This window comes from Oncorhynchus mykiss, chromosome 7 (genome assembly GCF_013265735.2).
Source record: "Oncorhynchus mykiss isolate Arlee chromosome 7, USDA_OmykA_1.1, whole genome shotgun sequence".
Taxonomy (NCBI): domain Eukaryota; kingdom Metazoa; phylum Chordata; class Actinopteri; order Salmoniformes; family Salmonidae; genus Oncorhynchus; species Oncorhynchus mykiss.
In genome coordinates, this window is record NC_048571.1 from 29,427,435 (window position 1) to 29,440,995 (window position 13,561).

At 44.6% G+C, this 13,561-nt stretch overlaps 1 protein-coding gene and 1 long non-coding RNA gene across 2 annotated transcripts in view; both read left to right on the forward strand.

The window, feature by feature from the left end:
• Positions 1-13,561, forward strand: part of LOC110527619 (zinc finger protein 501) — a 174,204-nt gene that overhangs the window by 97,851 nt on the left and 62,792 nt on the right. The gene's annotated exons all lie outside the window — the stretch shown is intronic.
• Positions 1-13,561, forward strand: part of LOC118965282 — a 28,801-nt gene that overhangs the window by 13,565 nt on the left and 1,675 nt on the right. Inside the window, exon 3 of the long non-coding RNA XR_005052566.1 lies at positions 2,976-2,981. This is a non-coding gene — a long non-coding RNA (uncharacterized LOC118965282). The remainder of the gene's footprint in view (positions 1-2,975; positions 2,982-13,561) is intronic.

Here is a 13,561-nt window from a genome sequence, read left to right on the forward strand (position 1 = left end):
GGAAGGTACATCGTCAGAAGGGTCACTCCCCGAAGAAAACTAAGTACGCGGCTGCGTTAACCACGCCCTGATACCCAGAGGGCTGGTTCAACAATAAAAGGAGGGTCCTTAAAACCTACAGTTCTTCACTTACGCATTAACCATGGATATTCCTACCGCATACCAGAACTCCGAAACGTCATGGGGGCCCGACCCTAAGGATTGTATGCCTCGCAGCCCAACATTCTACTCCCCCCCCGGCAAGACCCACGACACCCCCTACATGTACACAGCCTGAGGACGTGTTTGATGGGGTGGTCAGTACTATTTTTGTGGACACCATCAAGGCCTCTGTAGCCACGCTTTTAGACGTGGTGATTGGAGAGTATATACGAGAAAAATGCATCGGTTGTGAGATCAATCACGTGCCTATACGAACCCCTAAGATACTACTTATTCAACCATTTTGAGGCGCTGGTGAAAATACTTTGGTCCTGCAGGTTTATACCATCGCTGGTCAGAGCCCTGGAGTCTGTGGGTCTTGTGCCGTCTATTCCCAGAGTTTACGGGGTAACCGAGGCTTTCCTACATGAACTGAAAGAGGCGATTTACATCCACAAGAAACTCAAAGAAATCCGGCACACCCTGGTGGACGATAACAAATACATGTCACGCCCTGGCCTTAGTATTTTGTGTTTCTTTATTATTGTGGTTAGGCCAGGGTGTGACATGGGTGATTATGTGTTTGTCTTGTCTAGGGGTTTTGTAGATTGATGGGGTTGTGTGTAGTATAGTATTCTAGGTAAGTCTATGGTTGCCTAGAGTGTAACTCAATCAGAGGCAGGTGTTTATCATTGTCTCTGATTGGGAACCATATTTAGGCAGCCATATTCTTCCATCTTCCATATTATTTCGTGGGTGATTGTTCCTGTCTATGTGTTTTGCACCAGTTAGGACTGTTTTTGGTTTTCCACGGTTTCTTGTTTTGTAGAAGCATATTGTTCACGTTATCATCTTTATTAAAGATGTTTATAAATAACCATGCTGCATTTTGGTCCGCCTCTCTTTCACCAGAAGAAAACCGTAACAGAATCACCCACCACAACCAAGGACCAAGTGGCGTGGTGACAGGCAGCGGCAGCAGGAGCAGCGAAGTCGGGACTATACGACTTGGGAGGAAATAAACAGGTGAGCGGTCGACCAAGGGAGAGTGTCGGAGCCCGCCTGGGATTCGCTGGAGCAGTGCGAGGAGGGTTATAGGAGAATGGAGTTGGAGAGACGAGCACGACGGCGTGGATGGAAGCCCGAGAGTCAGCCCCAATAATGTATTGGGGGGTGGCACACAGGGAGTATGGCGAAGCCAGGTAGGAGACCTGCGCCAACTTCCTGTGCTTACCGGGGGGCTAGATAGACCGGGCAGGCACCGTGTTATGCTGTGGAGCGCACAGTGTCTCCAGTGCGGGTGCATAGCCCAGTGCGGTATATACCAGCTCCTCGTATTGGCCGGGCTAGAGTGTGCATCGAGCCAAGTGCCATGAAGCCGGCTCTACGCATCTGGTCTCCAGTGCGTCTCCTTGGGCCGGCGTACATGGCACCAGCCTTGCGCATGTTGTCCCCGGTTCGCCTTCACAGCCCAGTGCGGGCTATTCCACCTCGCCGCACTGGCAGGGCGACCGGGAGCATTCAACCAGGTAAGGTTGGGCAGGCTCGGTGCTCAAGAGCTCCAGTGCGCCTGCATGGTCCGGTCTATCCAGTACCACCTCCACGCACCAGCCCTCCGGTTGCAGCTCCCCGCACCAAGCTTCCTGTGCGTGTCCTCGGCCCAGTACCACCAGTGCCGGCACCACGCACCAGGCCTACAGTGCGCCTCCATCGCAGCCAGAGTCTCCCGCCTGTCCAGCGCTGTCGGAGTCTCCCGCCTGTCCAGCGCTGTCGGAGTCTCCCGCCTGTCCAGCGCTGTCGGAGTCTCCCGCCTGTCCAGCGCTGTCGGAGTCTCCCGCCTGTCCAGCGCTGTCGGAGTCTCCCGCCTGTCCAGCGCTGTCGGAGTCTCCCGCCTGTCCAGCGCTGCCGGAGTCTCCCGCCTGTCCAGCGCTGCCGGAGTCTCCCGCCTGTCATGAGCCGCCAGAGTCTCCCGCCTGTCATGAGCCGCCAGAGTCAGGATCTGCCAGAGCCGCCAGTCTGCCAGGATCCGCCAGTCTGCCAGGATCCGCCAGAGCCGCCAGTCTGCCAGGATCCGCCAGAGCCGCCAGTCAGCCAGGATCCGCCAGTGCCGCCAGTCAGCCAGGATCCTCCAGAGCCGCCAGTCAGCCAGGATCCGCCAGTCAGCCAGGATCCGCCAGTCAGCCAGGATCCGCCATTCAGCCAGGATCCGCCAGTCAGCCAGGATCTGCCAGAGCCGCCAGTCAGCCAGGATCTGCCAGAGCCGCCAGTCAGCCAGGATCTGCCAGAACCACCAGTCAGCCAGGAATTGCCAGAGCCATCAACCTGCCTGAGCTTCCTCTCAATCCCGAGCTTCCTCTCAGTCCCGAGCTACCCCTCAGTCCCGAGCTACCCCTCAGTCCCGAGCTACCCCTCAGTCCCGAGCTACCCCTCAGTCCCGAGCTACCCCTCAGTCCAGAGCTATCCCTCAGTCCCGAGCTGTCCCTCAGTCCAGAGCTGTCCCTCAGTCCCGAGCTGCCCCTCAGTCCAGTGGGGCCCATTGTTAGGGTTACTAGGCCAAGGTCGGCGGCGAGGGTCGCCAATCTAAGGACGCTAAGGAGGTGGGCTAAGGAGGGGGACAAAGACTAAGTTGGAGTGGGGTCCACGTCCCGCGCCAGAGCCGCCACCGTGGATAGACGCCCACCCAGACCCTCCCCTATGGGTTTAGGTGTGCGGCCGGGAGTCCGCACCTTTGGGGGATGTGTTTGTCTTGTCTAGGGGTTTTGTAGATTGATGGGGTTGTGTGTAGTATAGTATTCTAGATAAGTCTATGGTTGCCTAGAGTGGTTCTCAATCAGGGGCAGGTGTTTATCGTTGTCTCTGATTGGGAACCATATTTAGGCAGCCATATTATTTGAGTATTTCGTGGGTGATTGTTCCTGTCTCTGTGTTTTGCACCAGTTAGGACTGTTTTCGGGTTTCCACGGTTTCTTGTTTTGTAGAAGTATATTGTTCACGTTATCATCTTTATTAAAGATGTTTATAAATGACCACGCTGCATTTTGGTCCGCCTCTCTTTCACCAGAAGAAAACCGTAACAATACAGGGAAGCTGTGGTGGCTGATTTGATGACTTTCTGGCTCAATAAACTCCAAGAGACCGAGTGACATTTTTGTTATTTAGATGTAAAGCAATGTGTATACGATGTTGGAAAGAATAAATAAATACAATATTTTGAGAGAACTTACAAATGTTATGCATCAAATTATTGAAAATAAAGTGAACAATGTATGTAACAATGTTCTACACAACTCACAATTCCGGGACTAATGTAGAGTGTGTGCTGAAAATGGAACAAATCATGAATCATGTACGAAATACGGACATGTCTACAATGGACACAATTGGTATCTGTTAAGGGAATTTTGATCAATAATGACTAATTATGTATACATTTCAATCAGGACTGACTAATCAGAATACTATTATGTTACTGTATATATACTAATCAGAATACTATTATGTTACTGTATATGTATGAATTTTCTTTCTTAATCCTAGTACTGAATATAATGTGTGTAAATATAATCAAGAATTAGAACAATGACTGTCTGTTCCTTGGTAGAAATGAATGAACTATATCTTCAGACTGGCTAGAATGCTTATCTACACAAGAAGACCTTGGCTCATAAATTATATCAAATTGGTAGGGTGACGATGTGGGAAGGCTTGAGATACTGCCTTTGTACCAGGGAGAGAGAAGAGACGGGTTGGTACTGGAACTAATAACCTCATTTTCATAAAAATCAAAAAAATTAAAATGAAATGTTGTCGTTATTCGAAAGTGGCTCATTAATGTTATTGTACCTCAGAGAGGCAAGAAGGATGGCGGAGCAGATGTTGAAAAACATTTATTATAATCCCTCTAACCCTGGGTCTTATGGGGGTAAGGAACGTTTACAGCGAGCTATAGCCGAAGAAACAGGTAGCCGGTTAAGCGATGCTAAAGTGAATGAGTGGTTATCAGAGCAGGATGCACATACTCTACATAAACCCGTAAGAAAACAATTTCCAAGAAATATAGTTTTTTCTACCCAACCATTGTCCCAATTTCAGGCGGATCTATGTGACATGCAGGCCCTTGCAGATAAAAATGATGGAAATCGCTACATGCTAACAGTTATAGATATTTTCTCTAAAATAGCTTTTGTCAGGGTCTTAAAAAATAGGAGCGGGGCAGAGGTGACCCGGGCCTTTGACTCTATCTTGAAGGAAAGAGGAGCCCCCAAGAAAGTGCAGACTTTTGGCGGCAAATAATTTTTTAACAATACTTTTCAGAAACTCATGAAGAAGCACAATATAGTACATTTTGCTACAGGCTCGCATTTGAAAGCTTCAGTTGTTGAACCCTTTAACAGAACTCTGAAGGATCGGATGTGGCGCTATTTTACAGCTCACAACACGCATAAATATATCGATATAGTTCAAGATTTAGTAATGGGGTACAACAATAGTTACCATAAGAGTATACGGATGAAATCCTCCGAGGTATCTTCTGAAAACTCTTTTCAAGTCTTTAAAAATCTGTATGGTTTGACTTTTTATTTATTTATTAATTGTGGGGGACTTGGTGCGTATATCCAAGTTGAGGGTTGTTTTCGACAAAAAATATGAGCAAGGCTACAGCGATGAATATCAAAGATAAGGACTGTGATTTTTATTGCAAAAAGTTATTAAGCCATTAAGGTTAAAAAAGGGTTCTATAGAATCGTCGACAGGATCGTCTCCGAGTTGAATGAACGCCTATCACTGAACAATATGGAAATATTCCTGATGTACAACCCTATACATAAACGTGTACAAATCTCAGGAGATGCTGCCTGGGGAATAAAGACCGGCGGTAATTTAGCCTACATGTTGGGGATGGGTCCCAATAAATGGACGTGTGTGAAAGATAAATTATTCCCATTCCCTGCGGATATACATGCAGGATTTTACAACATATTTGTGTATACCGACATCATATCCTATCAAAGGGTCGGAGACAGCTGTGTGCCACTCCTGAGAACGATTCATATAGACGGAAAGGATGGGGACATAGTCACTGTCACCTACGACAAGCCACACTACGTACCTGTAGCAAGAAATATATTGAAAACATTCTTGTTGAGCTTAAAACGGATCAGAACGAAAACATCAAATTTACTTATGGTAAAACGATTGTAAAAATCCACTTTAGACCAACCAAAACCTCTCTACATATATAATATTAGTAATATATATTTTATATACATAATACAAATAAATTAAAAAGGGTTATGGAACACCGACATCTCGACCCTAACCGTTATGTCTCATACTATGTTGATCAAGTGGGTAATGGGTTACCCGGCTATTATGGATCCCCAACCATGTACTGTTCGGGGATAGGAGCTATATTTCGTAACTTCTTTAGGATGGTTTTACCGTTTATGAAGAGAGGCCTCAGCATAGCCAAACCGCATTTAAAATCAGCAGCAAAAAATATAGTAAGTGAGGTTGTAGCCATTGCTATGACCAGAAGGGCGTCACCAGATGTCGAGCGTCAAGAAGGCTCGGGGCTGATGATGTTGTCTCGAAGACCAAAAAAGAGACCTCCGGGTATAAGGCGCAGGCTTGCGCCTAAAAAACGGATGTTAACGGTTAAAAGAAACTCAGTTAGTCAAAGACGGGGTAAAGTGAGGAGGTCTGGACCAAAAACGGTCAAAAAAATACTCGGAAGTATTTTCTAAAAGAACAAGCACCATGGCTCTTTTACACCGCATGTCCTCTGAAGCTATAAAGACTGAGCTTGATCTTTTCACGGCCCCCTTAACCCAACATTCAGTAGAGAGGTCCAGTTATGTGGAGATAGGCCCACTCTGTGCCATTACAGACAATGGTCCCATAGAGTTTTTCATACCAGGCCACGGTGACAACTATCTGGACCTCAACAACAGCTTGGTGCATTTGCGTCTAAAAGTGACCAAAAGAGATGATATTAATATTGCAAACGATGCCAAAGTGAGTCTCATTAATTACCCAGTGGCCACCATCTTCTCCTAAGTGGATGTGACTTTGGGTGAACGTCTAATCAGTCAAAGCAGTGCCACATACCAATATAGGGCCATCTTGGAGTGCTTACTCAACTACTCTGAAGACACTCTCAAGACCCAATTCAGCGCCGGGCTGTTTAGCAAGGATACTGCAGGAGTCTCTATGGAATTGACAGACCCATCCACCGGTGCAAACAAAGGACTGGAGGCACGGGCTCGCTACTGTGCCGAATCTCGAGAGTTTCATCTGCTAGGCCCTATACACTCTGACATTTTCTTTCAATAACGTTTACTCTTAAATGCAGTTGATTTAAGACTAAAATTAACCAGGGCCAAGGATGAGTTTTGCCTAATGTCTGCCCAGGACGGGGACTTTAGTTTAAAAGTGTTGGGGGCCACGCTTTTTATTAAAAAAGTGTCTGTATCTCCGGCAGTTCGTCTGGGTCACTCACAGGCTTTGATGAAAGGAAATGCCCTTAACCCTCTCCAAATAATTACCATGAAAACCTTTAGCATACGTGTGAGCAGCAGAATCTGCAGTCAGGAAAACCTATTTCTAGGCCCTTTACCACGATACGTGTAAAGGTACGTAGTGTGGCTTGTCGTAGGTGACAGTGACTATGTCCCCATTTATCACCTGATGATGACACCTCAGGAAATCTTTCGGTGGTGTCCCAAGGTAACCTCAGGCTGGAAATGCGTTTCCGTACACCTTTAGCCTGTACCGTTAGCATGATTGTTTATGCATGCTCTGATTCAATCTTGGAAGTGAATAGCCGAAGACAGGTCTTAGTGGATTATTATTAAGGATCGTTGAGCAAAGACATGAATACCCAAGAGTTGGAAGGGCTCATGAGCCGACTGATTGGAAAACAATTTTGTGGAGTGTTGGCTTGTGATGAATTACCTATGGAGAAATGGACGGAGCGGCCTGCCATGTTTATTGTCAATACCCATCCTAAACACATGCCGGGTGAACATTGGCTAGCTGTGACATTATAAGAGGAAGGAGGAAGAAAAATCTCAACTTTTTTTAAATTCCTATGGCTTTCCCCCCGGTTTTTCACATTTCCCCAAATCTATTAAAGAATTTTTGACCAAAAACGGCTCAAAGATATACTACAGCATCAAACAAGTGCAAGATAACCTTTCCACTACATGCGGTCACCACTGTGTATTCTACCTATGCCAAAGAGCCGGGGAGTTTCTTTTGAAGATGTTATGTCTCTTTATAAGGATGATTTAAGAAGTAATGATAAAGTTGTAGCTTGTTTTGTTAGAAAATATCAAAAGTGTTCAAATGTGTATCCTTTAAGACCATGTAATCAATGCGTATGCTCACGTCAAATGTTTCAAGAATGCCACAAATGTTAAATTGCTTAATTTTTCAAATAAAATGTATTGAATTTAATCATAGTCATTCAAAAGTCATTCAAAAGTCTAACCACCCAGAGAGATCGGGATTAGGGAAAGGTCCGGAGGCATTCAGGGGGGTAAATGAGTTATCATCATTCATTTCATAGGGATGCGGGTTGTTGGGGCATCTTTAGGGGTGCTGTATCTCGTTGAAGGTTTTTGTTTTAAAGAGTGAATCTGTTGACAAAGCGTATAGTTGGGTTCACTCGAGAGGGGAATGTTGAGGATGGCCAGGGCCTTAAGAAACTGAAGCCACCCTGGTGGTCTTCTGTCATCAGCAACCTTGTGGGCCGATGTGGTACTTTTAAGCAAGTCATGCATATGTGAACCCCTGACAACAGAACCCTGAAGGATAAACTCTCCTTTGTCGTTCCAAGTAGCGGCCCCATTTGGGTCTTTTATCTTGTTCATAATGTATCTAAAATTTTTTCTATTACGTGCCGGAACATGGGTTAACAAGTCATGCATTACTTTATCTTCAACAGGCATTTGATCTTCAGACGGTAAGCTCGCAGGTACAAGCATTACAGGGGCTTGGCTCTCGCTAGGCTCGTCATCTTTTAAAGGGTCCGGTAGGGAAATAGTTAAATGGCCGGTCTCTCTCTCCCCTTGTTTCACCAAGGCCAAATACCTATGCAAGAGGTTTGTGTATTTTTGGAACTTATCATAGGGGTTCAATCCTTTTTGATTCAAAATATCCTTCATGGCCGTATCCAAATCATTTTCGCTGTTTGTCTGATATTTTCAGGACCCTGCACTTGTTTATAAATCTGTCCAACTCTTGTTGTGGCACCAGATACATTTTATTGGCTATCACCCTCTGTGTTCAACCCCCACGTCTGGCAGCAATAAGGCTGGTGATGAAGGGCACGGCTATTCTTAGTAAAGGTAGAATAAAACCGCCAGACTGTTGTATGCTTTGTATTTTCTTTTGAAGACTGACCCTTTTATTGGCAAAGAGTTTGATCGCGGTCTTTTCTCTTTAATTTTTTCAATTTTGTCAGGGTGAGTGGAATGCGTCCTTTGAGAAGATTCAAAGCAATCTCACATAAGGATAATATGAGATCTGAAGAACAGTGACCCAAGATGGCCTTCCATTCATTAGCTGTAGCCCCAACTAGGCTTCTCAAGAGGGGCAGGTTTCTTTTTAAACGCAGAGACATAGCGGTTACTTTTTAGGAATGTACGCAGCCGGCCACTCCCACGGGAACAGACCTGTTCGTAGCCTCAGGTGTTCTGGAGTATTTGCTTTTAAATCCACGATTAAATAAGAAAATGGTGCTTTGGTAGCATCCTCATAGCTCTCCATAAAGCAGGATTTCCTTCCCGGGTACATCTGCTGAGCTAGAGTGTTAATTTTAGTTTGTCTCTAGGATTTTTGAACAAAACCATGTAATTGGCGTTCAAACTGATGGTGCGGCTATTTTTACCTTGGTGAAAGACATTCTACACCAAGTAAAGCACGGACAGGTTTCTATGATGAGTATATTGGGTAAAAGCTTGGGCAATTTCGGGAGTTCGCTACCTGCAAATAGCATATCGTCCAAAACCAGCAGATTGTTTTTATGAGGAGGTAAAAGTTCATCATCAAACAGGGATTCAGGTATTCCTTCAACAAACTTGATTTTTATTGTCTTCAACAATTCATCATACAGAGGTTGATAACAAGAATAACCCCACACAACATTATCAGGCTTTTGGGATAACACATGTTCAGAATTCTCTAAAATACTTTTTACAAAACAAGTTTTACCACTATTAGACGGCCCTGCGATTAAGGCCGAAAATGGTAGTTGCAACCTGGGGTCAAAACCTTCTACAGCAGTCATTATATCTTAAGCTTTAAGGCACCCTGTGGCTTGTAGCACAAGTCAGTAGCCAAAGGGCAATGTGGTCCCGTCAGGCAAAAGCAGTCTCTTGTCATAGACTACCCTGAATATTTTAGTAAATGGGGCATTCCTCAGATGGAAGCCCTTTTTATCCCTAACAATCTTTTTGTAGGAGCTCAAAATCTCCAAGTCACTATTCCTGTCATTTATGAACCCCTCGACCAAGCGTGTGATTGATTCCAAGTTTACACGCGGGGCATTTTCATAGTTTTGAGTCACGCCTTTGGCTTTCAACACCACGTGATTCTTTTTAGTCCTAAAAGCATAGCTTTTGGGCCCACAGGGGGACCATTCTGTGATATGGTCACCCTCTACGAGTTCACTCGTTAAGCCACCCAGATAGTTGCTGAGTGGGGGGCTCCAATCCCCCTGTTTGCTTACATAGACCACAGAGTCTGTGTCGTGGTAAAGAACCCGCCTCTGAAGCTGCTCCATGAGCGTGTACAGTTCAAGTCGGCCATAGGCCGTGGTAAATGCTGCAAGAAACACATTTACATTACCCAGGGGTAGAACCCACTTCTTGTTACGTCGCCATTGCACCAGGGCAATGTCTTGACTCAAGAATGAAAAATTTGAAATTTCGTATTGGTCTGAAAAAACAAATTCCAAAAATTCTTCGGGGTCTTTAATAATCGACGTTGTTAGCATATTACATCTCTGCGATAATTTCCCCCAAAGCGAATTTAAGTACAATTTCGACACATTTCGTTTTGTTTTGTTGACCTCTATTCTGTCAGGGTCAAGAAGTATAACTTCTCTGTCGTGATAGTCTTGAATGTCTTTGCTCTCTTGATCTGTGACCGATGCAGGATAGCCTGAAGCCATTTGTTTGCATCTCAAGAAGGTCTGATTTCAAAGATTTTGGCCACACGATACCCCATCTCTAAAGCCTTAGAGAATTCAACTGTGACCCAAACCCCTGTCAGGGCTCTATCTTGATCTGAGTGATCACATGGGGTTTGCTGTTTGTTTTCACTGCAGGTGCGACAAAGGGGAAAGAAAAGTTTCCTTTGAGGGCCTCTTTAAGGCAACACTGGTATAAACAAACCCCTAGGAGGGTAGACAGTTGCTTTGATCAGACCAAAATAGTTTTTAGGTAAGTCAAAATCGTGATTAATAATTTCCGGATGCCCCATAGGATAGCATGAGGAACTCATTACATGAGGATAAAGGGATGTAAAATCTACATATCCTATTGTCTCGTCGGGTTGCGCTACATACCGCAAGGTCAAAGCATTGGTGCGGCCTCCATACAAGGCCTGTCGTGGTTCCAGTGGTTCTGGTGTGTCATAGCTGGAAAGGAAGGCTTGAACATGAGGATCAGACTTTTTGAGGGCGGCCCATTCGTGCTCCTACAAAACCTCCACTTTTAGCCCGTAAGTAGCCTGTAAAGAATCCAATTTGTCTTGAAACTCTTGGTACATTTCCCCAAAAGTATTTTGGGTTAGGACACACATGGCCTGGGGCACAAAGCAAGATTTACAACTGTGGAAGAAACAACCGTTGTACTCATACACGGTCTCAACCCCGTCAATCTGGGTGTATCCATCTACATGATAAGAGCCAAACGCCTTTTCCCCCGATTCAAAGCATGTTGAATAAAACTGCCAAGGGCTGAATATAACACTCGTGTGGCACTTCTTGAACCACTTCAGCGTCTCTGCTTTTCAAAGGCCCTTTACAGATTGGACAATGTATGATTCCACACACATGCGGTTTAGGGCTATCTATTTTAAGGTTGTAATTGCAATGACATTTTGGGCATTTCTTGTTTAATGTCACAACTGCTTACAGATTTACATGCCTTGGGGTGCCATGTTTCAATTTTGTGTTTTTCGTAACAGTAGGTCGAACGACATGTGCGGTGGCAATCCTCACAGGGTGTCAATTTTAAGGGTTGCATTTGGGCAATCTGCATCCTGACATACTGAACGGTTATAACGGCACGAGTGCCCCCCCTTTCGGGTGTAGCCGGTATGGCAGGATGGACACACATATGGTGCGCCTAAAAAAGCATTGATGTTGGTAACGGGTAGTAATGTTCGTTTTGCACATAAAAGTACAGAATCTGAGGATGCGGTTGGGGGTTGTTTTGGAACTTCAAGAGAGCTGCATTAGCTCTACTGTGGTACAAAACCACAATCTTGATATTCAGTAAGTTTTCAAATTTGACTATGTCAGAGAAAGCCACAGCATCCTGTATACCGAGACCCACGGCCATTTGGAGCTCTCTAGCCTTTTGCAATGCCGTCAGCTCAGTACATCCAGGGTTAAGTAAATGCGTTAGGCCTATTGCAAAACATAGCTTATTACCTGGATTGTGAACGTTTATGAGGTAGGCCCTTTAAACTTGCTTATGATTTCTGACTGCATTAGGCTATCAAGCTTCCTTCTCTGACCACCACCACCCTGGGGTTGACGTATTATTTGCACTACAAGCTCGAGGGTCCGATCTGCTATGACGGCTAAATTTGACTGAACAAGGCGTTCTAGCAGTGCGATAAATTGTTCAAGATCTGCTTCGCCATTGGGTAAAATAAGAGATACTGTGTTATGCAGGCTATCTCCACAAATTTCCAACTGTAAGACATCACGTGGTTCGCCATAATCTCTTGCCCTGTCTAACAGATCGTTCAGAGTGTCCAATATAATTACGTAAAACACAGCATAGTCAAGATTCTGATTCACCCATAGGAAATTGAAAAACTGTAGAATCTCTGTATTGTTGAATTTATTCCGGTACACAACCCGGACACGTCTATCAATACCATCTCCCTCCTGATTTATTAGACAATTTTCCAATTCCACAAAAACATCATGTTGCGTTTCAGACTCTACGGACATGGGCGTTAAAGGTTGGGATGTCGCTGTTTGTGTAGCGGGTGCCAAAAATGTCCGGCTCTCGTTCATCCGATTAATTAGGGTTATGAGGGCTTCGGGAATCTGTGATAACAGGTTTTCATCGGGCGTCCCTGACTCGTTCATACGATTAATCATTTCTAGGAGTTTGGCTGGAATCTGTGATAATATGCTTTCATCTATCGGTATTATGTCTGTTACCCCCGCCTCGTTCATACGTTCAATAATTTCTAGGAGTTCTGGCAGTATCTGTGCTAAGAAGCTTTCAACTGTCTCAACTTGTTCCTGTGGTTCTGCCATTTGGATAATTAAGAATGTGCGTTTTGGGGTATTTCTACGGTTAAGATATTCACAGACAGCTGCCCCAAACCCCTTTATCGGGCAGAACCAGGGAGTTTTTCTCCAGCGCTAAGGATAAGAGAATGGCTTAAGATAAGACTTGCGCTGTGTCAAATTGAACAGGCCCTGAGCGCTTCAAGCCTACCCGGATATGCGTTGGAAGAACTGGTCTGCGGACGAAGTGATCTGATGGCCCTAAGAATCGCTTCAATGGCCTATACCCCTGACTCCAGAGTGACAATTTTAGCATGTGAACAATTTGATAGTGCAAATGCGACGAAAACTGTCAGTTCATATGTACAGTGCCTTGCGAAAGTATTCGGCCCCCTTGAACTTTGCGACCTTTTGCCACATTTCAGGCTTCAAACATAAAGATATACAACTGTATTTTTTTGTGAAGAATCAACAACAAGTGGGACACAATCATGAAGTGGAACGACATTTATTGGATATTTCAAACTTTTTTAACAAATCAAAAACTGAAAAATTGGGCATGCAAAATTATTCAGCCCCTTTACTTTCAGTGCAGCAAACTCTCTCCAGAAGTTCAGTGAGGATCTCTGAATGATCCAATGTTGACCTAAATGACTAATGATGATAAATACAATCCATCTGTGTGTTGAACCCTTCATTTTTAGAGTGGTAGTCGGATCTATTTACTCTCAGATTCAAACATGATGATTAACATCAACGATCAAGTCAGATGCTGCTGCTCCAATACAGTATGAGGTGAGACGGTGAACTGACGTTGAATCATAATGATTAAGTTAATTAAAATTAATTAGTGAAACTGTTAAAAAAAGAGAATGGAATATTAAATATATTACTCTATTGTTATCATAAAGAAACATCAGTGAATATTGTACA